The sequence below is a fragment of the Astyanax mexicanus genome, chromosome 10 (genome assembly GCF_023375975.1).
Source record: "Astyanax mexicanus isolate ESR-SI-001 chromosome 10, AstMex3_surface, whole genome shotgun sequence".
In the NCBI taxonomy this organism is placed as follows: domain Eukaryota; kingdom Metazoa; phylum Chordata; class Actinopteri; order Characiformes; family Acestrorhamphidae; genus Astyanax; species Astyanax mexicanus.
The window spans coordinates 44,449,485-44,475,081 of record NC_064417.1 but is presented as its reverse complement, the minus strand read 5'-3'; the positions used below and the strand labels follow the sequence as shown (position 1 = coordinate 44,475,081).

General features: G+C 39.4%; 1 protein-coding gene across 7 annotated transcripts in view; it reads right to left on the bottom strand.

Annotated features, from left to right (window-relative positions):
• The window catches only part of tenm2a (teneurin transmembrane protein 2a), a 433,542-nt gene that overhangs the window by 237,469 nt on the left and 170,476 nt on the right, over window positions 1-25,597 (bottom strand). The gene's annotated exons all lie outside the window — the stretch shown is intronic.

The window sequence follows — 25,597 nt, the reverse complement described above, 5'->3', positions numbered from 1 at the left end:
GAGGAGAGAGGAGAGAAAAGGGAGGAGGGTGGCAGTGAAAGAGAGATGCTGTGAGAGAGAGGGAGTGAGGGCAATAGAGAGAAAGCGAGGGAGAGAGAGAAGCAGATTCACAGAGTCACAGAGTCAAAGTGAGAAAGAAATGACTAGTGAGAAAAGAGAAAAGAGACAGAGAGATGCAGAGTAAGAGACATGGATAAAGAGACAATATGTAAGAGAGAGCAAGACAGAGAGTGTGAGTGAGTTACAGGGACCAAGACACAGAGAGAAACAGTGAGAAAGAATTGTGTGAAAGAGCAAGAGAGAAATAAGTGACAGAGAGCAAGAGAGAGAGAGAGAGAGAGAGAGAGTAAGTAAGACAGAGTGAGAGAAAGACTGAGGGGCAGTGAGAAGGACAATGACAGAGAGACTGAGAACAAGAGAAAAAGAATGACAGAAAGAGAGTGAGAGGGAGAGAAAGAGAGAAAGAGTTAGAAGCAATGCGATGGATAGAGAGTGAGAGTCTGAGCAAGTCAGAAAGAGAATATGAGAACAAGAGTGAAAGAATTAGAGTAATAAACACGAATAAAAAGAGGGAGAGAGAGAGAGAGAGGAGAGCAAGTGATGGGTAATGTGAGAGACAAAGAGTGTGTACAAGTGAGTAAGAATGACAGAGACAGGGAGGAAAGTCGAGAGAAATGGAGAGTCCTCAAAAGAGCAAGCGGGGAAAAAAGAATGACAGACTGAAAGAAGAAATAATGCAGAGCAAGAGCCAGTGAAAAAAAGAGAGAGAGAGAGAGTTTGGGAGTGAGAAATGAGCAATAAGACGGCTGGAGAGAAAGACAGAAGTTGTGATTGAGTGAGCAAGTGTGAGAAGCAATGAGAGGGATAGAGAGACAGTGTGAACAAGCAAGTCAAAGTCAAAAAAAGAAAGAGAGAGAGGGAGATAGAGAGAGAGGAAATGCTGAGTAAGAGACAGAAATAAAGAGAGAGTGTGTATAAGCAAGTGAGAAATAATAAGAAGGACAGAGACAGAGAGAGAGAGAGAAACAGTGAGAAATGGAAAGTGTGTTTAAAAGCAAAAGATTAACTAGAAATGACAAAGAAAAAAAGAAAATGTAAGAGTGAGATTCAGAGTAAGAGACGGATAATGAAAAAGAGAGATTTAGCAAGAGTGAGAAGCAAATGCGAAAAAGGGACAGAGAAAGAGAGAAAGAGTGTGTGAGAAAGGAAATGTGACTCTAGAAACTCAGAGAGAGAAAGACAGAAAGACAGAGAGAGAAAGAGACATAAAAAGTGAAAAAGGTTGGCAAGTAAGAATACATAGACAGATAGAGAGAGCTAGAGAGAAAAAGAGAGAGTGAGCGAGCACAAGGGTGAATCAACCGTATCTGACAAAGCATGCTCATCAAAGGCAGAGAGACGAAAGGAACGACAGAGCGAGAGGAGGAGTGTATGAGACAGAAAACAAACGCTCCTCTATCCAGGCTAGCATGTGTCAAGCCGTGTTACGCAGACCAGTGTCCATGTTCGTGTCTTAAACCACACGGACGGACTTTTACTCCTGCACAACGTTTCCCTTTGGAGGTAAAAGCTTTCAGCGTCCGAGCTGACTGCTGCGGCTCACTGACAGCCTGACACAACAGCAAAACACACTGGAAAGCAGTGGCACGTGATGCATGCTAAAAATACATAACCCTTTTTTTTTGGTAAACAATGTCACCGTGAGTACTGGAGCGCTGCAGGACCGGAGCGCTGGGGAAAAAAAAAAAAAGGACAGATGGAAACATACATTGAGATGACGTGGCATAATTGAGCAAGGAGATGTCCCTGAATCCCCCATATGCATTAGTGAGACCCCTACCTAAACACTCCGCCTAGAGCCCGGCTTCATTTACATCGTTCACTGCCTATTTACATCCACAGTACAACACATCCGAGTGGAATCCTGCATAATAGATGGTTACAGGGAGATGGTGGCAGGCAGAGCACTTCAAAAAGGCAGAAGCATGACTGGAAAACATGCAGCCAAGGTGATCCAGTTTAGTGCACAAATAATACATAAGCCTGAATGGTAACATTGCCACAAGGACAGAAATGAAAGAACAGTGAAGTCTATGTGGACAATCCAGCAAAGTCTTATCACAATACTATGATAATGATATTTAAACGTTTTCTTTTTTTTTCATGATATCCAATAAGTATTATTACATTACATTACATTACATTACATTACATTACATTACATTACATTTGGCATTGTTTATTTCCATAAAGTGCAGAACAAAAGAGCACATGCTGTATGTATATCACTGCTGTCACACACTCAAACTTGCCAAGGCAACTTTACAGACAAATACAATAAAATGATTCATTATTTTCTAGCATTAAATTAAAACTGAATGCAAAAAAAAAAAAAAAAAAAAAAAAAAAAAAGGTTTTTGGGCATTTACATTGGTCTGTTTATCTTGAAATATTGATTAGTATATTGACTTGTGGGCTTGTATGGCAGATATGATAATGTATAACTGTGTTAAACATGCATAATAACTCAGAAATACTTACTGTATAGATAACACATTAAATAATACCAGTAATATTGATATGTTAGTATGTAGATGGATATTATAAAGCATTATGAAAACTCTCTTTATAAAGATATAAAGTCACTGTCACACATATGGCTCATTAAACAACCTTGTAGCAATCATTATGAGGTATTATAGTGTACATGCCATAAATGCATCATTAATGTGTGCATAATGCATTAAGAATACATGATGCACAGGATAAATCCACAGGATTTATATAATAAATGGGTTAATTAAGGAAAGTACTACAAATGAGAAAAAAACAAACTGCAAGGAAATTTAAAACTCAAAACTAGCAAACAAACAAACAAATTGAAAATGTATAAGCAATAACTGTGGTCTACATTTGTCTTTGCATGACGTTATTTAATTCAGAATAAAATAAAGATATGTTTAAGGTATAGCACTTAACTGTTATTGCAAATTAACTTAATTTTCAGACAGTGTATCATAATATAAAGTACCATTAAAATAATACTCTCATATCATACTGTATCATCCACCTTAAACTTACAGACCAGGTCTGAACTAATGAAGGACATTAATGGCACCACCAGTCCTGCCCAACAGAGGGCAGGTGTTCTAATCAGTCAACACCTCAGAGACTGATGTCAGGTCCCCAGACACACACACACACACACACTTACACACACACTCTCACAGACCCTCACACTGGACCTGCTGCTGTACTAGTACACTGCTAAACTACTATTAAACCACTAGACTCAGCCCACTGGACAAAACTCACATTACTCCATTTACTCTGTTAGCTATTTGTTTGGACTGCCACAGAGCCACTGGACCATGATCATTATCATAGAGTTCAATATGTCTTAACACACACACACACAAACGCGCACACACACACACACACACACACACTGAGACACTCATGAATGCACCCACAAATACACGATTTCACTCAGTGGGGTGATGAAAAGGTCATTATAGTGTAAACTGGGTCTAGCTGGATTGTAAATTACGGGAACATCATTATGGCCACAATGGCTATTACGGTTACCGGTGCTCCTCTCTAATCAGGAGAAAAATACAGTGGCACACTAATAAACACCAGACAAATTGTGACACATTACACCTACACTACTGAATTAAATAAAGGCAAGTAAAGGTAAACAACCAAGCCACTAGGTGGATGTCCTTAAATACCCCTTTCAGTAAATAGCCTTTAAAGAAAGGTGTTTGTAAAGTAAGGGGCAAGTGCCAAATGTTAGTTACCTTCATAATGTCTGAAGACCAAAACATACTACACACAGAGTGATCTATTTTAAGCATTTATGAATTTTATTGTCTTATAGCCAGTGAAAACACTGTCTCAGAAAATTAGATTATTACGTAAGACCAATTAGACCTTTTGGCAGTGTGGGCAGTGTTCCATGTCCTGCTGGAAAATGAAATACGCATCTCCATAAAAGTTGTCAACAGAGGGAAGCATGAAGTGCTGAAAGATTTTCCAGGAAAACACTGCCTTTAATTTAATAAGTTTAGCCTTTTTAGCATATTCTTCTCCATGTGCAAACATGGTTTATCAGTGCTAACACACAAACACAGTGCTATTTAGTTTAAATATAAAAAAAAAGACTGTGTGCTATCTTAGACCCTGCGCAACATGCGCCGCGATGCTCAATGCTGTCTTACACCATATCTTGCAGTCTATTTTCACACATTGTGCCTGTGTCGTTTAAATAGCAAAGACAAAGCAAAGCTTACCAATATATCAACGCTGATGGTCGTGGTGGTCTGGAATTGAGGAGTGTATTGCTATCTTGGCAACACAAGCATGCCACACGAAGCAGTGCACATACCCAGTTTACATCCACAATAGACAGAATACCACATAAAACAACACTGCTATTCCTCTAAATGACCTGCAGTCAGTTTACTCTGCTGAGAAGTGCAGAAGCACTGCACCATTAAAATACCAATCTGCCAAAGTCAGAGGACACCTGGCTCTAAAAGCAAGTGACGAGTGACACACTGATTGATTTTACCTTGTTATTCAATAGGCAGGACCCCACATGACCACAAGAGAACAGCTATTAGATAGATAGATAGATAGATAGATAGATAGATAGATAGATAGATAGATAGATAGATAGATAGATAGATAGATAGATAGATAGATAGATAGATAGATAGATAGATAGATAGATAGATAGATAGATCATAATTTAGTCATTCATTATTGGTCAATCACAGGACAATGTTGGGGGAATATTCTTGGTCCCACAGTGACACGATGTTTAAAAACTCCAGCAGCACTGCTGTGTCCGATCCACTCATGCCAACACAACACACATGAACACACCACCACCATCTTTTATTGATATTGTGTCTAACAGAACAAAAACACAATGCTACGGATATTACTGATAACACCATTTTTCTTTTATAAAAGTATAGGAGGTTTCACTATGCTGACGTTTTTCTCCATGCATGCTGCATGTGTAATTCAGCTACTCTTAGAGGGACAGATGATGAGTTAAAGGGCACTAAGGAGAAGTGTCTAAATTGATGAGACGTTGTGTATGACATGGTTGAAGGCTATTCCTAGAACTGTACATATAAGCCAAGAACCGTTTAGTGACCTTCATTTTTCAGAATTTACTGGAGCACAATTTCCTTAACTTAATGCAGCTCCCCGCACCCAGTCAGTAGTGAAGAGGGAGACTTTCCCGAGCTGGCGTTTCTCTCCAGGGAGCCTCTAATCAGCGTGGACGGAGACTGGCTGCAGAATTAGAGTCTCTCATTACGGCTGCAGGCAGCAGACGAGCAGACCAGACAGAGAGCAATGCTTTCTGCATAGAAACGGCAGCACAGATCTGCACTGCGCAGCCCCAGCGCTCACCCCAGCCTGACCGCCAAGTCTCATTAAACTCCAGATTAAAAAAAGAGGAAAAAAAAAATGAAATGTGGATTCAGTTCAATTTAGCCAAAATTGTGTTGATGCAACAGCATTAATTAACAGAATAGTGTTTATCTTAGCAAATTGTAATAAATGAATTTAATGCCAATTTATGCATTTCCATCCAGTCAAAGAACCCCATCAGACCATTTAGTGCAAAATGCAGTTAAATCTGTATCCAGTGCTGACACAGGTGTGCAAATTAACACACAAAGCTTCTTTAGTCTCTATAGAGAAATGCTGCCAAGAGATTATGACTCTCTGGAGCAGATATGTGTGGCAGTTGTGAGCTAAAGGGGTATAAAGCCCCATGGCATTAGGCTGTGGATAAGTGGAACTGTGTTTTTTGGAATGATGCAGATACAACCACTACTTACTGAACTCACTTACTATCAAATCCTCAATAATAATGCTTTAAAATCTAGTAGAACGACTTTCCTAGAGAGTCGAGAAAGATACTCCAAAAAAGCAGGATAAACTGTTTTAATACTCTTTGGTTTAAGTAGACTTCTGTCTACATGCTGTGTATAACTTATGGGATTGAACAAGGGATGCACAGGCAGGTTTTTTTTAAAGTATAAGGGGACAAAATCAGTCTTAATTCATTACACATAAATTAATGGTGGGTGATCAAATCAATATCACTATTAATCACAATCAAAATTCCTTGAACGGTACTTTGATTAAGATTAATGAACTGTTAGCTGGCTCAGTGTTGAGATCTACTCCGAATTGCATCTATGTTGCATACGGAAAGAATTGGGGTTGTTGTTTCGTTTGCCTCCATCATAGTGACCAGAACTATATTACTGTGTCAAAGGGCACCAAGCAAGGCAATTAAGAAACCTTCATTATTATTACACGTTATTTTGTCTGTGATTATTTTTATAGCTCTAATTGTTACACATGCATTGCATATTAAAAAAATACAAAAAAGAAGCTCTGAAGCATCTGCTCTTTGAACAAAAGTCTCAATTCTAGTCTCAATAATACTGCTGAACTTGAGCCTCCACCAAAATACCTCCTCTCCCACTTTCCCCAGCACTTTCCCCAAGTTTCTGTTCTCTACATCATTTCCTCCCTCGTTTGGCCTCCTTCTTTCAGTCACCTCTCCAGTCTCTCTTTCCCACTTTCTCTCCCCCCTGTATGCCGGTGTGGGGGTGCAGTAGACCAGGGGAGCGAGGCAGTGGGGAAATGGGATGTACGTTTGGGGAGGGGCCCATGGGGTGAGCATGGCCATTTGTCTTCCAGTGAAAGCTTAAGAAAAGACTAGTTAACCTTTACTGCAAAGACCTCAGGGAGCCTGCAGGCTGGGAGGAAAAAAAAATCAACCAAGAAAAACATCCGCAGGAAAATGGATGGCCAATGCTGCAAGACCCATGTGCCTGTGCATAATGCTGCACTCGGCACTTTTGACATCTGGGTCGCCTGCTCTCACCAGCAAGGACGGGGAGAATGAGTGTGGCTGCAGCTATATATGTGGATATTAAAGAAATCTGCTTAGCAACCATTATAACAACATTATCGGCTTTACTTTGCTTAAAGCAACAGTCTGCAGGTTTGGGGTATTTGGGGAGATTTAGAGACCTCTCTGGTGATAATGTGCAATTGCACAGACTATATGGAAGAGTACTTTTAATGTAGATTAATAAGCTAAAAAACTGCTGTGTCAGATTCTGTGTTTTTTTAATGGAGTGTTTCATTCATGTATGAGATACTGTGTCTATTGTCTACTACTGTAAATGTGTAGAACAATTACATCCAACAAACCTACCAGACCACTTTGCATTTATTATGAACATATTACACATTGCGGTGGTGGTCATGACAGGCCACTAAGACCAATAATCTTATCTGCTTTCAATAAAAAAAAACAAAAAAAAAAAAACAAGGGACCTATGCTTTAAAGTCACTTGCTGTGCATCCCGAGATGCATCCATGCTGTATTTTTATCCCTTGTAGCTCCATACTGGTAAAGCACAAGGTGAAGAAAGGTTTGTAAATTGAACATAATGAGAATTCCTTCCAAATCTTTTGGAAATATTTGTACAGAAAACTGCTGGAAGCACTTCCTGGGTTTCAATATGACAGTGATGTTATGCAAATGACAATATGCATGTCAGTACGCATAGATCCCAATGTGCCCAGTTTTTCCCCTAAGCATTGTTGTTGCCTTCTCCAGACTCCAAACTCCAGTGCACTATGGGGGCTGTAGTTCTTCACATGAACCTCCACGCCTGCATGTGGGCTGTCACCGCGCTGCCCTGTGACGGGCTAATCACTATGCAGTGGCTAGCTGCGGCCGTCACTCACCCAAACCACCCCCACGCCTGTCGCTCAAGGCCGCGTCCCCGCAGCAACAGAGGGAAACAGCCAATCAAGGGCCTGCAGTGCTGGGGAGTCGGTTCGCACCAATTATTTGCCTGACAAAGCCATCCAGTTAAAGCAGACATGCAAAGCACTATTTACATTAGACCAGGGATGGAGCGTCAGCCGCCAACACAGCGCTGTAGCATAGCGGCTCCTCATCCACACACTCGCACAGAGATGTGCAGCATACTGTTTGGCTAATTCATTAGCACAATATTGGTCTTTGCAATTCTAATAATGCTAAAGGCTGCAATATGCAAATAATCTAATGCATAAAATGATCACAGTGTTATGATATTGTTATGGGTATAGAACAGCTTAACCTCTGCTATTTTATGAGTGTCTATTTTCAGTTCCAGTTTCCAGAATTTGTCTGGGAGTGTTGTGATGAATAAAGGCATTTTCCTGACCATCTGCATATACACTGACTTTGCAAAAAGTCATGGGACAGGAATTAATAATGGATTCCGTGACTTTTGCCATGTGGTATGGAACCCAAAGACAAATGCGTGTTGGGCCTTCTGCATTAAACATGGATGTATTAGAAATTTTAGCCAGATGCCATCGGTCACAATCATTAACACCCACTGTGCTGTCCACTGTGGGTGGTAATGCCTTCTATGACACACTCCTTGTACAAATGAGCCTGTGAATTAGGAAATTTAGAGACTAACAGCCTTCGCTCAAACGCAATAGACAAACAATAATTATTGGCTTTGTTAAGAGTATGTGGGTCAACCTCACTCACAAGATATCACCTCACAACTTATACAGGTATAGGGCACGTTTCGTAATAAGTCTATATATTGGCATGCTTGTGTACTTGTTAGATAGTGAGTGCACAGGCTCAGTATGTACATAATAACAATACTGTGACAGTACTAGTCTTTTTTTTTGGGTGTTGGTCATGTAATTTAACTAAATCTGCTTTTTTATTCTTAAAATATGTTATACAAATGAATGCATACTTTAATATCAGTGTGTATAAACATAATAATAATAATAATAATAATAATAATAATAATAATAATAATAATAATAATAATAATAATAATAATAATATATTATATTCTACAGCCATTGCAATATAACAATGGCAAAACAAAAACAGGTTATATAAAAGTAACATAAATAAAGACATGAAGACATGCACAGACACACAGACACAGACACAAACTCCTCCACAGACATGTACCCTCAGGACAGGCTAGTGCATTAGTATGTGTAGTGGTAGTCTGGGAGCTAGCTGGCTAGAGAAGGTGGAGTTGATGGGATAGGGGTTGGATGGAGCATCTAGTTTTAACAAGGAAAGAGAGCCGCTGGGGAATTAACTTCTCTCCCTGCTATCTTTGGCTCTTGCCACTACCTCTCGTTCTCTCCCTCTCATTCCCGCTCCCTCTCTTTTGTCTTTGTCTTGTAGACAGCTTGTACTGCTCTCCCTCACACTTTTCAGTCTCTCCGGAGGAATAAAGAATAAGGGAGGAAGAGAGGAGGGGAGAGAGAGATGGAGGGAGATAGCAGAGAGCCAGGGTTTGGACGGAGGGGTAGCCAGGCTGGCTGTAGTCCTGCTCTATCTCGGCATGGCTCTGATTACACAGGACTCGGTCTGGTCTGCCTGGAGCCTCTGGAGCTTAAAGCAAGACCACTTTCAATCCCGTCACATGCTGGAGGACACCAGAGAGACAAGATCATCCTCGCTCCACAGAAACACAACAAACAACTGCGAAGAAGGCAAAAGGTCAGAAAAGAGAAAACTTTTTAAGCATCCTTTCTCTTTACATTACAGATATTTGAATCAGAACGATGGTGAAGTACAACAACAAATTAACAGAGTTCAAGCTACTACTAGTTTACAATATTTTTACTATATAGTTTACTATTACTATTAGGTGTGTAATGGATGAGACAAACCAAGATCCACAGTGTCGTGTGAGTACCAAGAACACATTAAAGAAGATATTACCAGTCATAGTGGACAGTATGCAGTATGCAGTGGGTAGTGATGACCGTGACCGGCAGTGTCTGGCTAAAATTGTCCATACGAATGAACGATAGACTCTATACATCCACATTGAATGCAAGAGGCCTCAATTATATATTCTGCAGGTGAGTGAAGCATTTTTAGCTTTCATGGGCCATGGCAAAAGTCATGGGACAATATACTAGTCTTTGAATATTCTTTGAATGTTGCCACATCCCTGTTTTTGGCAAGTCGGTATCTGTATCTATTTTTTCTGGCTTGCAGAGTCTCATCTAAAGCCAGAATTGTTTTCCCAAAAAGATCACATCTTCTCAACTGACATTTTGAAAAATTTTATTTGATTTATTTTTATTTGTTTTAGTTTATTCTCATTTCAAACTCTTATGAAAAACCATCCATCCATCCATTTTCTTATCCACTTCTTCCAAGTCAAGGTTGCAGTGAGTCTGGAGTCCAGAACTATTGGGCACAAGGAGAAATACCCTCTGGACCAATCACAGACCAAAATTTAGCCTTATTAATAAGATAAATAAATCGGCACTTGCCTCACATCAGAACACTGACCCTCAGAGTCATTCATTATTTGCATGACATTGTAATTAATTGACCTGAGCAAATGCTTTAAGAGCACAGCTTAAATGCGCTACACACTAAAACCTAAAAATCTGACCCATAGTTCCACTGTTTGTCTGAAACGTCCATTCAGAAACCCTGGGTGGGTAGTCTATGGCCTCTCTCAGCAGGGATTCTTTTTGTAGCACCTTTATTTTTAAGAGTGCAGAGTGAGAATGTAATTTGACAAAGTATATGTGGTGAAAATGAATCTCATGAATGCATTTGCACCTTCTTTCTAAGCAAAAAAATTCTATTTTTTAAGCAACGGTGTGTATTATACAGTAATAATCCTGAGGAATGAGCAGTATATATGGCACAGATAAGTTAAGAGCACATACTCCTCTAGTCTCATTATCTCATCCAGTTTCCATCTTCCTTTCATACACACACACAAACACACACACACACACACACACACACACACACACACACACACACACAAACACACACACACACACACACACACACACACACACACACACACACATACACATCTCCGCAGCCTGTCACCCACAGCCCCTTTCCAGTGAGTGATTAATCACCTCATGCTAATGAGTTATTTACTAATTAGGGTCTGATGTGCAAGAGGAAGAGGAGAGCGGCACTGGCATGATGACACGGGTGCCTGCGATGCTTAGTGTACACTCAACCCAACTGTTCTGTGATTAAGACTGGGTGTGCATCTGTGTGTTTATGTGTGTGTGTGCTAATGTCTGTAGACCATTGGTGGCCCCAAAGTGGTACAGACACTGGCGTCTAGGGCTGGGCAGTATCCAATATTTTTATACCATTATACGGTTTGAAAATTTTACTGCTGTATTATACAGAATTACCTGCAGTGGGGAGAAGGATAGGCTTTATGTTTTTGTTACTTCTTCTCACCCTGCATTTTCTTTAAAAGGTAAAATATAAGATAAAATTGAAATATTGAAAAGTTCAATTTGATTACAGGGAGTAATGGCAGTTTTCCTCATATTTGGACCTGTTTGGATTAGCTAGTTTAGCTTAGCTTAGAAAAGTTAGCTAACAAGCTAAACAACACAGCACAGACCTGCTGTGTCCACATGTTCCAGCTAACTGAAGCTCAAATTAATCTCGTTAAGAAGGTAAAGCCTCAAACCTAAGAGCAGTGAAATGTAGAGTGAAATATCTTATATGTGTTTTTGAACATTTGAATGCACATCTTGAAGACTAGAAGGTTTATTACGGTTAGCCTTAGTTTTAACATAGCATATCTGCTAAACCTGGGACTATGTTGAGCTTCTGTTTTATCAATTAATGAGCTTCCACAGCACCCTCATCCTGTAACCATCCTAAATGTGTCTGTGAATGTGACCTGTGTACTAGAATAGCAAATACCTAAAACTCTGACACATCAGACATTTCATAATTGTAAAGTACGCTCCTTACCATAACTTTTTTAATAATACTATGATATAAGGTAAAATTGTTATAACATTCCGACACTACCAAAACTGATTAGGTTGTATTTAAATTGTCTAATGGCAAAACAATCTTTAAATATACTGTCATACCTATGTATGTTTTTTTATGGATTCCAGTTCCCAGCATGCACTCACACCGGAACTCTTACAAACTACTATTAGTTGATGATTCACGTTCCCTCTCTCTAAGCTACTGATTGCTTTCGCCTGCTCACGTGTGTTTAAATACCCCTTATTTCTGTTGAGCCTCGCCGAGTATTGCACCAAGTTAACCTAGCTCTTACACCACACGTTTCCCTGTTTGTCCATCTGTGTCCAAACGGCCTGTTTTTGTTTTCGTTTAATCTTTTGTCTTGCCTATTTTATAGCTTGCCTAGTTGCTGACCCTTTTGGCTTTTTTTGTACTTCTCTTTTGCCTTCCCCCTGGGTTGTAGAATTTACCCAGTGTACCAAGTGTATGACTTGGACTGTCTAACCACTCTTAGTATGTTGTTTGTTTATGCTGCCATACTGTTTTCACCCTGGCCTGTCCCTCACAATCCCTCCGTATGTACTATGTAGTCCCTTAAATAAATACAGTGTTTGGTACAATTCTGCACAATAAACTGAAGTATAAACTATTCTAACCTATTAAAAACTTTTTTATAGTAGCAGAATGTGCTCAATCATTTTCTTTTTTGTCAAGTACTTGTGTTCCAACAGAGTGAGAACAAAGTCTGACTAAAACTGAACTGGAACTGAACTGGGTGCATTTCCAAAAAAAAAAGTACAAAAAAAAAAAAATAAATAAAAAAAAGAAAATTTCTGCATGTGATCTGTTATTGTCATGTTGTCATCTGAAGGCAGATCATCTCAAGAGCTGAACAGTTTGAGCAGGTTTAAGCTATTTTTATTGTTGGTAAAAAGGGGTTAAGAATTGTACAAAAAATAAAAAAATAAAATAAAAATTCTCCTACCCAGCCGAGACGGTAAAAACAGAGAAAGATACAGACAGAGAGCAGAGTATTTAGCCCCCATGCTTAATACGCCACAGCACCACCCCTCTTACTGCAGGAGCTCTGTTTCATTGTTACGTCTGGCCCCTAATGTGTGAAGATCAGAGACGGCCTATTATGAGATCGCGGCTGTCAATCAAGCAGGCCCGCGGCTGCAGCAGAGAAAACGGGCCAGTCTATTGAGTCTGATGGCGGTGGAGAACTCTCGCTCACTCAAAGCATTAAAGCGGAGCTGGCCTCTCAACCCGCCGCCACAATGGCTCTCATACAGGAACGACGAAACAGGTCAGAATCAATCTCCCACCTTCTATGGTCTGACACAAAGGCCGCCCGGGGCTGTGTGTCTGCAGGTTCCGTTCCAAAGCAGTGGATTTCATACAGGAAGGCCTCCCAGCCCCACATACCACGCACACCAGCCACACTCAGGAACTCTGATCCCTGCTCATACTCTACAGGAACAAGACATTTCAGACCTTCATAAATCAGATTTTCTTTACTGATTGTAATAATACATTTCGAGGTCTGAGGTATGCATGTGAGTAAGTGAGTGAGTGAGTGAGTGTGTGTCTGTGTTAGATCTTCTGACCTCTGTGTTAAACACATTTCTCGTGGGTTTCCATCTGCACTTTCTGGCATGACTTTATGGGTGACAAGAGTTCAACCAAACAGAAGGATGATATTTGGGCTCGACAGAAAAGGAATATAATTAAGGAATGTGAGAGGGAAGAGAAGAGTCCTTCACAGACCTTTAATGCCTTTTGTACTGTGATACCTTTTACACTAAGAGGTAACTGATGTTGTTTTAAACACAGATAATGTAGAACACATATTTACATGCTTTTCTTTCAAATTGCTGCAAAACGCATGCATGTGACTACTAGATATGCCTCTACGATGCAAAGTCGCCCAGTTGACAGACATGTTGACCATGTGACAGACTTTGATAAGGGGAACATTAGACTGAGAAAGGCAGAGTGGTCATTCTGATGAATTGCCCACCATCCAGGTTGTTCTTCAGCCAGCCACTGTCAATTTTTTTTAACCCTTTCAGACCCAGCATCTATCACAGTGGACATCACATGTTTTATTTATTTTATTTTATTTTTATTGCAAATAACACTATTTGAGAGCTGTGAACTAGCCAGCCAATAAACTAGTTTATAAACCAATGAAACTATAACTTGACCCCGCCCACTGCACTGAAAAAACAGTAGTACTAGAGCAATTAAGGCAAAGTAACAGCTAACTTTTAATCACATTTTAATTTAATGTGATTTAGAACACTTTTTAAATAAAAAGATCAATAAGAAATATAAAATATTACACACAGGTTTCCAATGCAATGTTAAAAAAAAACTAAATATTTTAGTCAATTGGATTTATCTTCTATATAGACTACAGACAGAAAACAGCATTCTTAAATTTTTTTCCATCGTTGGAGATAATTCAGTTCTGAAAAGGTTAAAATAACTTCCATTAACATACTAAAAATGAATAGATCACACTATAATAACACAATAAAAGTGTATACAATATAGTAATATATTAGGTGTAACAACAACACTTACCCACCATATTGAACACCACAGCAACTACCTAGCAACAGATGAGAAATCACCTGTACACCATAGCAACAGCCTAGCAATCATGCTATAGCAACTCCATAGCAACTAAAACTGCCTGGAAGTGTGAACCTTTTAAACTACACAGCATATCATATTTATTTCTTCAGAAAATTAACTTTTTTAAAGACATTAAACTTTCTTTTTTTAATGTCTTTAAACATGAATTTTGCAATATTTTTTTCAATATAAAATGAACACCATAGGAAACTATGCTTCTGTTATTTCGGTAGTTGTAATAGTGAAGAAATGAAGTCAGGTGCCGCTGACAGGTCCTTACAGTTTAAGGGGTTAATGGTCTGAGAATGGCGTTTGTGTGTGCGTGTGTGTGTGTGTGTAGTCTGGCAGGCAGAAGGGTGTGTGTCAGGTGAATTTCTCTAGCCCCAGTGCATCAGTCAGACATGAGGAGTGCCATCCACAGAGCCTCAGGGGAGCAGGGCCCGCATGTGTCTGTCTCTGCCTGTCAGTGAGTCTCTCCGGGCCTCAGGCCTCGGCTGTGCCCCCAGCACATCTGGAGCCAGGGAGAGGTACCACATCCCCTGATCCCCAGAGCCAGCATCGCCACCCACGGCCACCTGGGATCTGTCAAGCCCAAACACACACACACAGTTATACACACACACACAGTCACACCTGTAGGCATTGGTGTCTCAAACCAATCTGTGCGTGTGCACGTATGTCACAGAGGGTTTTCCTCAGTGTCAGTGTCAGGCAGGCCAGTGTAAAGAGTGCGGAGGCTGATGTGATTAGATTAGCTGGAGCAGAATGGAGACTCGGACGATTAGGTTAGCGCTCATAAATGACCCGGCAAATCCGATCTGCACTGATCTTTCACATTCAGTCATGGAACAGGTGTAAAGTCTGCAGTACAGGTGTTGAAAAGGGGTATCCAAAGGTGATCAAAGCTGATCCAGACAGACTCCAACAGATCGGTACTGACTTTTTAAAGTCCAATCAAGTTCCGAACCAGCATTACTCCATCACTACTGTGCTCTATATACACCACTGTAATATAAATGTAATATAAACATATAGTACATTATTATCCAAATTTTCAGCAGAGAGGGGTTTTTAGAGATGATACAGAAATATGGCAATAGTAAAAATCTTAATGTTTGTAACATTTTATAGAGATCATATCCTACATGCCTCTCCTTTTAATGGGTTTATAAGCCAGAAGGAATCAACCAACAGAAAATAAACTTAAAGGTGGGTAGTAATGCCAGATTGTCATGAATGAGTGACTCAGAACTGCAGCAGATCGTCTTTAGTGACGAGTCCTGCTTTTGTCTTGGTGGAGATGACCAACAAGGCACCATGGTCAATGCCAAGATCAATTGTTGTCACACATCACACGTTCAGAAGGCGTCACGGTGCCTTGCTGTGCGGTGCAATTTCAGACAATGCCAGATCACATTTTGTCTTCACTGTAGGCTGTCAGACAACGCAATGATATGTTAATAAGGCCTTGAAAGCAGGGGCACTTCTTTTCTTACTTGTCTGAACACACTCTCCTCCATCATCCAACAGGATGATGTTCGTCCACATACTGCTGCTGCTACCAAATCAAGAGCTTGTCCTAAAGACACTACAGCTACAACTACAGGGACATGCCATGACTAGCCACATCGCCAGACCTATCCCTTTTGGAAAATGTGGAGAATGCTATAGGAAATGCTAACAACATTCCACCCCTATTCCACATTTGTGTAGGAACTGCAGATATAAACACTAATACTGTATGTACAGTATACTGTATAAATTATGTCTATTCTTACTTTACATTACCCTGAAAGCACTATATAAAGCAATATAACTTCTAGACAAATGGGTGTATTCAAATGTAATGGTTGTGATATCATGAAAATGCACAAAATGGACTGAATGGGCTAAAGGGATTTATTATAGTACTTTGGATGCATTCATCAGCCCTGTAATGCTTCAGATATACTGATGGACATACAGAATGTTTGATTTATTGTCCACCAGTAGACCAGGGCATTTTAACAGGTTAAATATCTGAAACTTTTTCAAAGTGGAAAATGAACGCAGCTCAACTGCTACTCATGTTATCAGTCATCAGTTATCAGTCATCAGTGTTTCTACTTAAGCTGACCCAGACAATTCAGACATTTGAGTGCACGGCTATTGCACACTTTTTCTGTGGTAAAAGCAAAATCACATTCCCACAGAGCTAAGAGAAAGGAGTACTTTCTGCATGTTAGAGCAACTTGAAACACAGCGGTACACTCAAGATACAATAAAGTGGTCACTTTAAAGAAAAAAAGGGTCTAAAAATGTCTCAAAATGTTTCAGGCCAGAGTGGGTCACAATATGCGCACACTAAGTAATACGAGATTTTACTGTAGCATTTGAAAGTGGACCGGTCTTCACTAACTTTAATGTACCTGAAGTGTGCACTATGAGACCATCAACCACAAAATCAGTGGGGTTAGATTAGCCTTTGTTTTTGGAGATAGTATATGTGCAAGATCCACACTTGTATATGTTATGAGGTGTTACCTTTAGAGTGGGACTAAACATTGGGCAGTGTGCTCATGACAAGGGTACTTGAATGTGAAAGTGAGGCGTGATAGTGAGGGCCTAATGGATATGATATTCTACAGTATTTCCGAAGTCATGTGGGCATTGTACATTCCTTGGCCCACAGTATCACATGTGCACTGGTAATACGGCTTAGAAACAAGTACCTATCACAGTGGAAAGCCCAATTGGATGGTAATGCTTGTGATTAGGGAATTGGCTACATTTGTCAGTGTGAACAGACAAAAGACTCCCCTGGTCAGTGCATTATTCTTTAGTTTGGGTCATGGGACATGACAAAAGTCATGGAACTCAATATTAGTTATTTTATCCTATTCCACAATATGTGACATGTCAGCATATATGTCAATATAAAAATTATGATTTATTTATTTATTTCTCTCTTAAACATGCTTATACATTTATATACTGAACATTTACTGATGTTACAAAAGACTCTGTAATGACTCAATATATCTATTTATATATATATTTTATATATATTTATCGTTTTTGACTTACATTTAAAAGTAAAAAAACTAATCTAGGTCTAAAATGATCTATAATGATCTAAAATAATAATAACTATAATAAATAAATAAACAACTTTTTACACTAATGTTTCATTATCTTGAGAAGTTATCATTTTGGAAATAGTGACAATATATAAAAAGTATATGATACAAATGAATTTGTCGCAAGTGTGTTTATTGCACTGAAATTATTAGAAACATTTATATTGTGATGCTAATCGCCAAGTAATACTTGTCAATTAATAAAGAGGCAACATTTTATTTGATATTATTAACATATTCATTCTGTTATATTAATACATGCATGTAATCCTGACTGCTTTAACTTTACTGAAGTGGAAGTTTAAAAAAAAAGGTCTGCCAGGGGACGTAAATGCACATCACTCATGTCTCAACCAATCACCTGTCTTTATAAGACCTTAACATAGACACTGTTTTGTTTTCCTACTTCCTGCTCCAGTTAAATCCATGTTATTTAAAGATGACGGGTCTTTTACTAAGCCCTTGTAGAAGGTACAATAATCGTTCTCTTTTGTGTTGTTATTACTATTAAAATTAAAATGGCTTGCTTCTACGGTCTTCCTGGTAGAACTGTAATTTCCATGGACATACAGTAACTTACCACCCAAGAAACAAACACACAAATAAGCAAACACATCTGTTTACATCCCATCTGGGCACATGTGCATATGCACAAATAAAGCACGCAGGCCAAGCAAGTGCAAAAGCCTCTCTTCTCCACCCCGCGTATCTCCTCCCTGCGCCGAGCACGATAGCCAAACAGCACGGCCTTTAACACATCAAAGGCCTGCCCGTGTACTCCTCAATTGTGGAGCGTCTCTTTCAGGAGAAAGACTCGAGCACCTTGGGCCCTGCAGGTTAACTTCTTAAGACACGGTGGAGTTGCCAGATGCTGCCTTTATCCCCTTCACATAAAGAAGCCATTGTGCTTTTCTCAAGGGCAAAAATTCTAGAGCTCCACTGCCATTTCTCAATGTGCAAATGTAGGAAACAGTAAACAGGATGGAGAGTGGCATTTAAACACAGAAACAAACACACACACACACACAAAATCACATCCACACCTACACACACTCACACTCAGTTACCATAATATATTTTGGCACATTACGATAAGTACTCGTATTCACCTCCGCCCCGTGGTTCGCATGTGTCACAGCTGCTAAAATCTGTCATAATTCCGCACGCACATGCCCATTAATGTCAGCACAGTCTTGCACAGGAGGCTTAACCCTAGTGACTCGTTCACGATGTCATATGTGTTTACCAACAAGAAGCGGTAATGGGCTGTAATGCAGTCATACATTACTGCCACAGGCATATGCCACATGACACGCCCCTCTCATAACACTGACTGACAGCCAATCAGTGTCAGTCTCATACAGGGTCAATATCAATATAACCTGCCTTTTGTGTCTGCAGCATAACTGCTTAAATCTTATACAAGCAAACAGTCAAAACTCTCAAGATTTACTCTGAATGAACAATTTAATTAATGATTCACATATTTTATTTTAAAGAAAAACAAAAAAAAGTTAGGCATTATAATGATTAATTTAGGTATTTATATAAAGATATGAAGTTATTTAACAATATATCAAATAACACTCAGCATCTTGGCATGACCCCGTCCCTTTAAAAGAAAGTAACTTTTGACATCACTGACATCACAATAATTCATACTCCTCTTTCAGGGAACTGAAGACACTTGCTGCATGTTCAGCAATTAATAATATTAATTTCACTTAATAATTCTTCTCAGAATTTCTCTTCATATTTAGCTGAGGTAAAACTTACATTAATAGTAAAATATACAGTAATTACAATAAAATCATTTTAGAAAATCAAATTGAATCTTTGAAACAGAACAATGCTGTCAAATGTCAATTTTAGCTAAAACTGTCCACCCTGTCTTGCAGCTTGCCATAACAGGCAGGACAATCATATAAATATAATGGATGGTCAAAGAAATCATTATTCAGAGTCATCATTTTTACATTTTGAGGGCCAAAAGGAACAGTATTTTGATAATGACCCATCAATATCTTCTCTGATGACTATATCTGATATAGACCATGAGTATGAATACATTCTGTTTTATTTTATTTGCATCCAGTGTCCCAAAAGAGGCAAAAAGATGCCAAGATCATGCTGAGACATCACACCATTTGCCCTTGGTAAATATGAGCAAAAAGGCTATAAATATTGATATTGCACTGACATATATACCAGCGGGGGGCTCCTAGGGCCTTGTAGCCTCTCTGAATACTAAAAATGGCATGTCTGTAATTTGTAGTTACTTTTGTTTATTATAGAGACAAAACACTTGTTTTTAAACTGGTGAAATAATACCAAAATAATATATATTTATATTAACAATAGATTGTCCATGCAACAACCTGTATATGTATATATATAATTTTAGAATATTATATATAACATTATGTTTAAGTCTATATGGGGCTTCTAGGGTCTTGTAGCCCCTCTGAATACTAAAAATCACAGACCTTACTGCTTTTCCATCAGCAGCCAGAGAAAGAGAGAGCACAACTGGCCGTGTTCTCACTGGGTGGGTGGATGGCGCTCTCTTCTCTCGTTTTTCACTTTGTGATTCTGGCCAACACAGGCTTCTGTTGGCGATGTATCAGAGATGGAGATTCAACACGTTCCTCTCTCTTGTAATATTGCATTGGTTGGAGTTTGAAAAGAGATGTTGACTGACAGTTTTGTAAGTAATGGGGGGTCTACAGAGTGGGTCTATTAATTGGCTCAGCTAAAACGCTAAGAAAACAGCACAAAAGATATAAGAATCCAAATGGAAAAAATCTCAAATTACATAACTGTCCAATTATATGATTGTTCTCTCTGATTTCTGTGTACACAGAGCCAAGCTAGCTCACCCATTAGTTAGGCCTTCAAGAGATGGACAATAGCTTCTGATCACCAACATAATTAGGAAATGACAGAAGAATAAGCTTGCAGTCTTTTCATTTACAATAGATGGGACCAATTTTAAGGAAAGAACATCACATCATTTTAGGCTTTCTTGAAGGCCTGGATAATAGTTCCTCACTGTAAAGATGGGTGATGTATTTTTACTGAGGAATGAAGGGTTTTTTTCCATCAATTGTTATGTGTAGAGTTTTTAAACACTTGATAGATGGAAATTATGACAGTAACAATATTTAGAAGACTTATTTAAAAAATCTAAATCAAAATGTTGATGTTAAATTGATTTGGACCAAGAAAATACATTACTCTATGCATATGCAACATAATTATTGATTGAGAAGTATTGGAGCACCTGCTGATTGGTTGATTTTTCTGACATCAAGGTCATTAAAAACAGAGTTTATCCTGTTTGAGCTGGCATAAATCTATTTGCTGTCCAGAGAAGGCTTTCTATTAGACTCTACTTGGAGAATTGCTGTGATGATGTATTATTAGACCCTGTATCCAACCCGCCACAAAAGCATTACATGAAGCACCATCATTCTACAGAACACAGTTACACTGCTTCACAGCTCAATGCTGTGCCTGGCATTAGGCATGATGCCAACACGTTCAGGTTTACTACAGACACTATGCAAGCTTACAAACATTTTTGTGTGCATTTGCACATCCGTGTCAGCATTTGGTGCAACTTACTGTAAAATAGAAGATGCATTCATTAGAATGGGTGTCCACAAACATTTGGGTGTATAATGTAGGAATGTGTAGTGCTTTAGATATGAATCATAGTTTCTGTTATACAAATAGAGAAGTAAAAGTAAGGCGATCATAAATAAGAGGGAGAAGGGGGGGGGGGCACACAGGTAACACTGCTATTGTCATTAACAGAAGTCTATACAGTGGTAAATTTCCAGACAGCACAGCTGTACACCTTCTCCCAGCTGCCCCCCCTGCAGCCTAACAAAGCTGTGGATGGGAGAAATGATTGGGTTGTACATTTCTTTTCCTTTCCTCTCAGTTTCTACATTGCTTTCCCTATTCCTGCTAAAGATGATAAATTCGGCCTAGGGAAACTCAATCCTGCCCTGCCGGGCCCGTATCCTCAACGGACTCGGCGCATACGCTCACTAGCCCGCTGCGGCCGGACTGCGTTTGGGACGCCGGGCATTATCCTGGCATTGGTCCTGCACTCTCTCTCTCTCTCCTGGAGCCAGCCACCCTATTAACATGAGGATTGATTTTCCCTGCATTCCTCCTTCCCCCCTACAAGCCTGCAAACATAAGTCGAAGTCATTCATGAAATCTGCCTTTCTGGAAAACTGAATAGATTATGTTGCTTATCTCGGCCGGATCGATAAATGTAAGCAATGGCCAAATTAATTGCTTGTGACAAGGCAAGGCAGGCCGAGATGTCTGCGTGCAGCGGCTCTGCTGAGGATAGGAGAGAGAGAGAGAGAGAGAGAGAGAGAGAGAGAGAGAGAGAGAGAGAATTGATAGTGGTAAAGGGGGAAATACATGAAAACAAAAAAGATGGAAGTAGAGGGGAAGGGAAACGAGGAAAAAATACATGTGAAGAATGTAGGAAGATAACAGGGAAAAGGAATGAAGAAAGAAAAACAAGGTGTTATGAAAGGTTGTAGAAAATGAATAGAGACAAAAAACAGAAAAATGAAAAAAGAAGGAAGGAAGCAAGGAAGGGTGTAAGAATATGAAAACAAGTGATAATAAAAAGTTGCAAGGAGCTTTGAGAAAGAAAGAAAGAAAGAAAGAAAGAAAGAAAGAAAGAAAGAAAGAAAGAAAGAAAGAAAGAAAGAAAGAAAGAAGTGAGGATGAAAAAGTTGCAACACAAAGGAGGGGAGGCAGAAAAAAAAGGTCAAAAGAAGCAAAGGAAGAAGATGGTAAATACAAAGAAATGGAAAATACAGCTAAATACAGAAGGAAGCAATGCAGAAAGGAATGTGGAAAAGGAAGGAAGGAAGGAACGAAGGAACGAAGGAAGGAAGGAAGGAAGGAAGGAAGGGAGGAAGGAAGGAAGGAAGGAAGGAAGGGCCACGGAAAGGGAGTTAAGATGAAATAATAATGATGAACAAAAAAAAGAAGTAGGGGAAGCAATAAAGAAATAATAAATTTTAATAAGATAAAGGAAGGAATATAGAAGGAAAAATAAAATATCAAAGGCAATACATAAAGGGAGAAATAAGGGAGAAAAAAAGGGGGAAAGCAATGTGGAAGTAAAAAATGAAGTAAGTAAAGCTGGATGGGAAGAAGGTCACTGGCACTCTGTATTCAAGGGGTTGGCCTCAGCCAGTATTAACTCTATAAGCTGCAGTGAACTGCGGCGCTCGGCGCATGTTAACATATCACAGCATTCTGCACACAACACTGCGCTTATTATGCTAAATCCTCTGCTCAAGGATCAAATGGATCCTTGTGTAAAAAAAGGCAAAAAAGAAAGAAGAGGAGAGAAGGCAGAAGTGTGGATGAAGAGTGGCAGTCATATTACAAGGAAAGGAAGAGGTAGAAAGAGGAAGAATATGATACGGTGAAGATAAATGTGCTCACATGCGAACAGACAGAAGAACAAGGACCGTCTTTCATCCCAGTAAACGAGTGTAACGAAGCTAGCGCCGGTTTTATATCATCGCTGCGCTGGGTTATTCTGCTCTGTCATATTCATCCAAACTGAAACGTGATTCACTCTGGAGTAAAGGCAGCCAGAGAAGCTCCTCACTGCGAGTCTCAGATAGTGACTCAGCTGCTTTTGAAGACGGCTCTCTGTATTAACTAGAGAAAAGAAAAAATACATATGAAAAAAAAAAAAATCCACAACATAAAACGTGTTTATTTGCGGAGCAGAAAAAATACAAGGCGTGAAATGTTTAATTAAGCATTATTAACCTTCTGTTTTCATCTTGTTCTACTGCAGGTTTGCGCTACCTGTTGTTCAGAGTGAGCCAACGTGTGAAATGTTCCATTTCTAATCTGTGACACGCAGCCGTGCGGCGCAGAGACAGAGGGTCAGGGTGCAGGAGAGAGGGAGGAGAGATGGAGGACGAGAAAAGAAAGAGAGTGAAAGATAAAGAGAGACAGGAAATGCAAACAGTGCCAGCCTGAACACATCTGCTTCATGTTTTTTTTTTTTACACTTTTTCTCGTTTTCACACTCGCATTCTGTCTCTCTCTCTCTCTTACATTGTCTTGCTTCTCTCTGTCCCTCTCAATTCACTCTCTCCTTTCTTTTGTTCTTCTTCTTCTCAGTCCCATTTGTTGTGTTGCGTGCATTCACATTCTTTCATTTTCTCTCTCTCTCTCTTTTTCTCTGAACCATCACTTCCTAACTTGCTCCCTTTATCTTTTTTGCACTTCTTTCCTGTTTCCTTTTTTATATTATCTTGTCCCATCACACCCATACTTTCTCTTTTTATCTCTTGCTCTGTTTCTTGCTCTTTATTTCCTATTCTCTCTCTCTCTCTCTCTCTCTCTCTCTCACTCTCACTCTCTCTCTCTTCTCTGTACAGCATTAAGATGGGTTACAGCATGCCAGAGGGGCTCCCAACAGAGCGCTGCAAAAATAGCAACCCACCCTCCTCCTCTAACACTTCCCTCGCTCTCTTTCTTTTTACCCTCCTCCTGTTCATCTGTCTTTTTCACCTCATCCCTCATTTCCCCCTCTCCTCTGTCTAACCTTTGGCCCTCTCCTCTTTGTCTTTCGCGATCTCTCCCTCGTTCTGGCTCTGCGAGTCGTGTGCTAACAGCTGTAAACACAGCTTCGCTTGCAGCCTCTTGGCCTCATCAAGGGCCTTTTAGATATGCACCATCCGGCCCCACTATCCCTCATCTTCCTCATCCCTCGCTCTGTGAACAAATGCAAAAGCAGCAGAGAGAGGAATGGAAGGGGCAGGAGGTAAATAAGGAGACTAAGCTGTGGGTGTATAGATATGTAGACATGCCGTAAGAGGCTAATAACCTGATGTGCCCATGCAAAAGAGCAGTGCTTCATGTAAAGTTTCAGTTTCACCTTCACTTGAGCTATCAAGGAGTTTGAGTGGCTGAAAGCTAAACTACAAAAATTAAATGCTTTCTGTAAAAACAACACATATTTGGCCATATCCGCTTATTTATTTGTATAGAAGTTTTTACGTTTCTCTAGACACTGCAGCTACATCTTTCTCAGGTCATGTTCAGCCATTTTTGTTGAAACACTAAGGGGTCTTCCAATTTATTTTGCAGTTGTCCATTTTCCTTACTGCTTATGTCCCTTAGTTCATTCTCCTCAATGTAAATGTTGAATAAAATCCACTCTGGCTGTTTATATCGAGTTTAATTCAGGCAAATCTGATTTCAAATCTCATACTGAAGTGACCCAAATTGCATCTGAAAATATAATACACATAATACAGATAATATATCTGTCACATATTACAAAAAAAAAACCCATCAGATTCTGTCTACTTTTAGTGGCTGTATAAAGATAGACAAATTTTAAAGACTTGAGTATGCCAGTCATGTGATTAAATTGAGCTGGGCCGAGTCTCCTCTGCTTTAGCACCAGAATTTACTGACCCTCTGACCCCTCTGACCACAGCAGAATACTGTCTCTTCATTATAATGCTTGGCACTGTCGGTCACTTTCTCTTAATGTAGCGTCGCCTTTACTTTTCTGAGTGACTAGAGCAGAACTTTATTACTTTAATTAACAGCACAGAGATTTGAAGCTTCACTTTGTTGTGTTCTATTTCTTTTTGTTCTGTTGTTTTCTGCCTTTTTTTTGTCGGTTTGTATTTTTTTCATTGTTTAGATGTCTTGACATTTTATTCAAGACTAAGCCCTAGTTTAGAAACACTGTAGATATGTAGAATGCTACAGGGATTATGATGCAATATGAGATATTGCATGGAAAATTGCTGGCAAAAATATATAGTGTTATTATTGAATACTCTTTTGTATAAAACACACACATTAATATATGCTTAATATATAAGCTTACTTAACCAATGAGAACAGTGCTTAACACTGTTATATATCAATC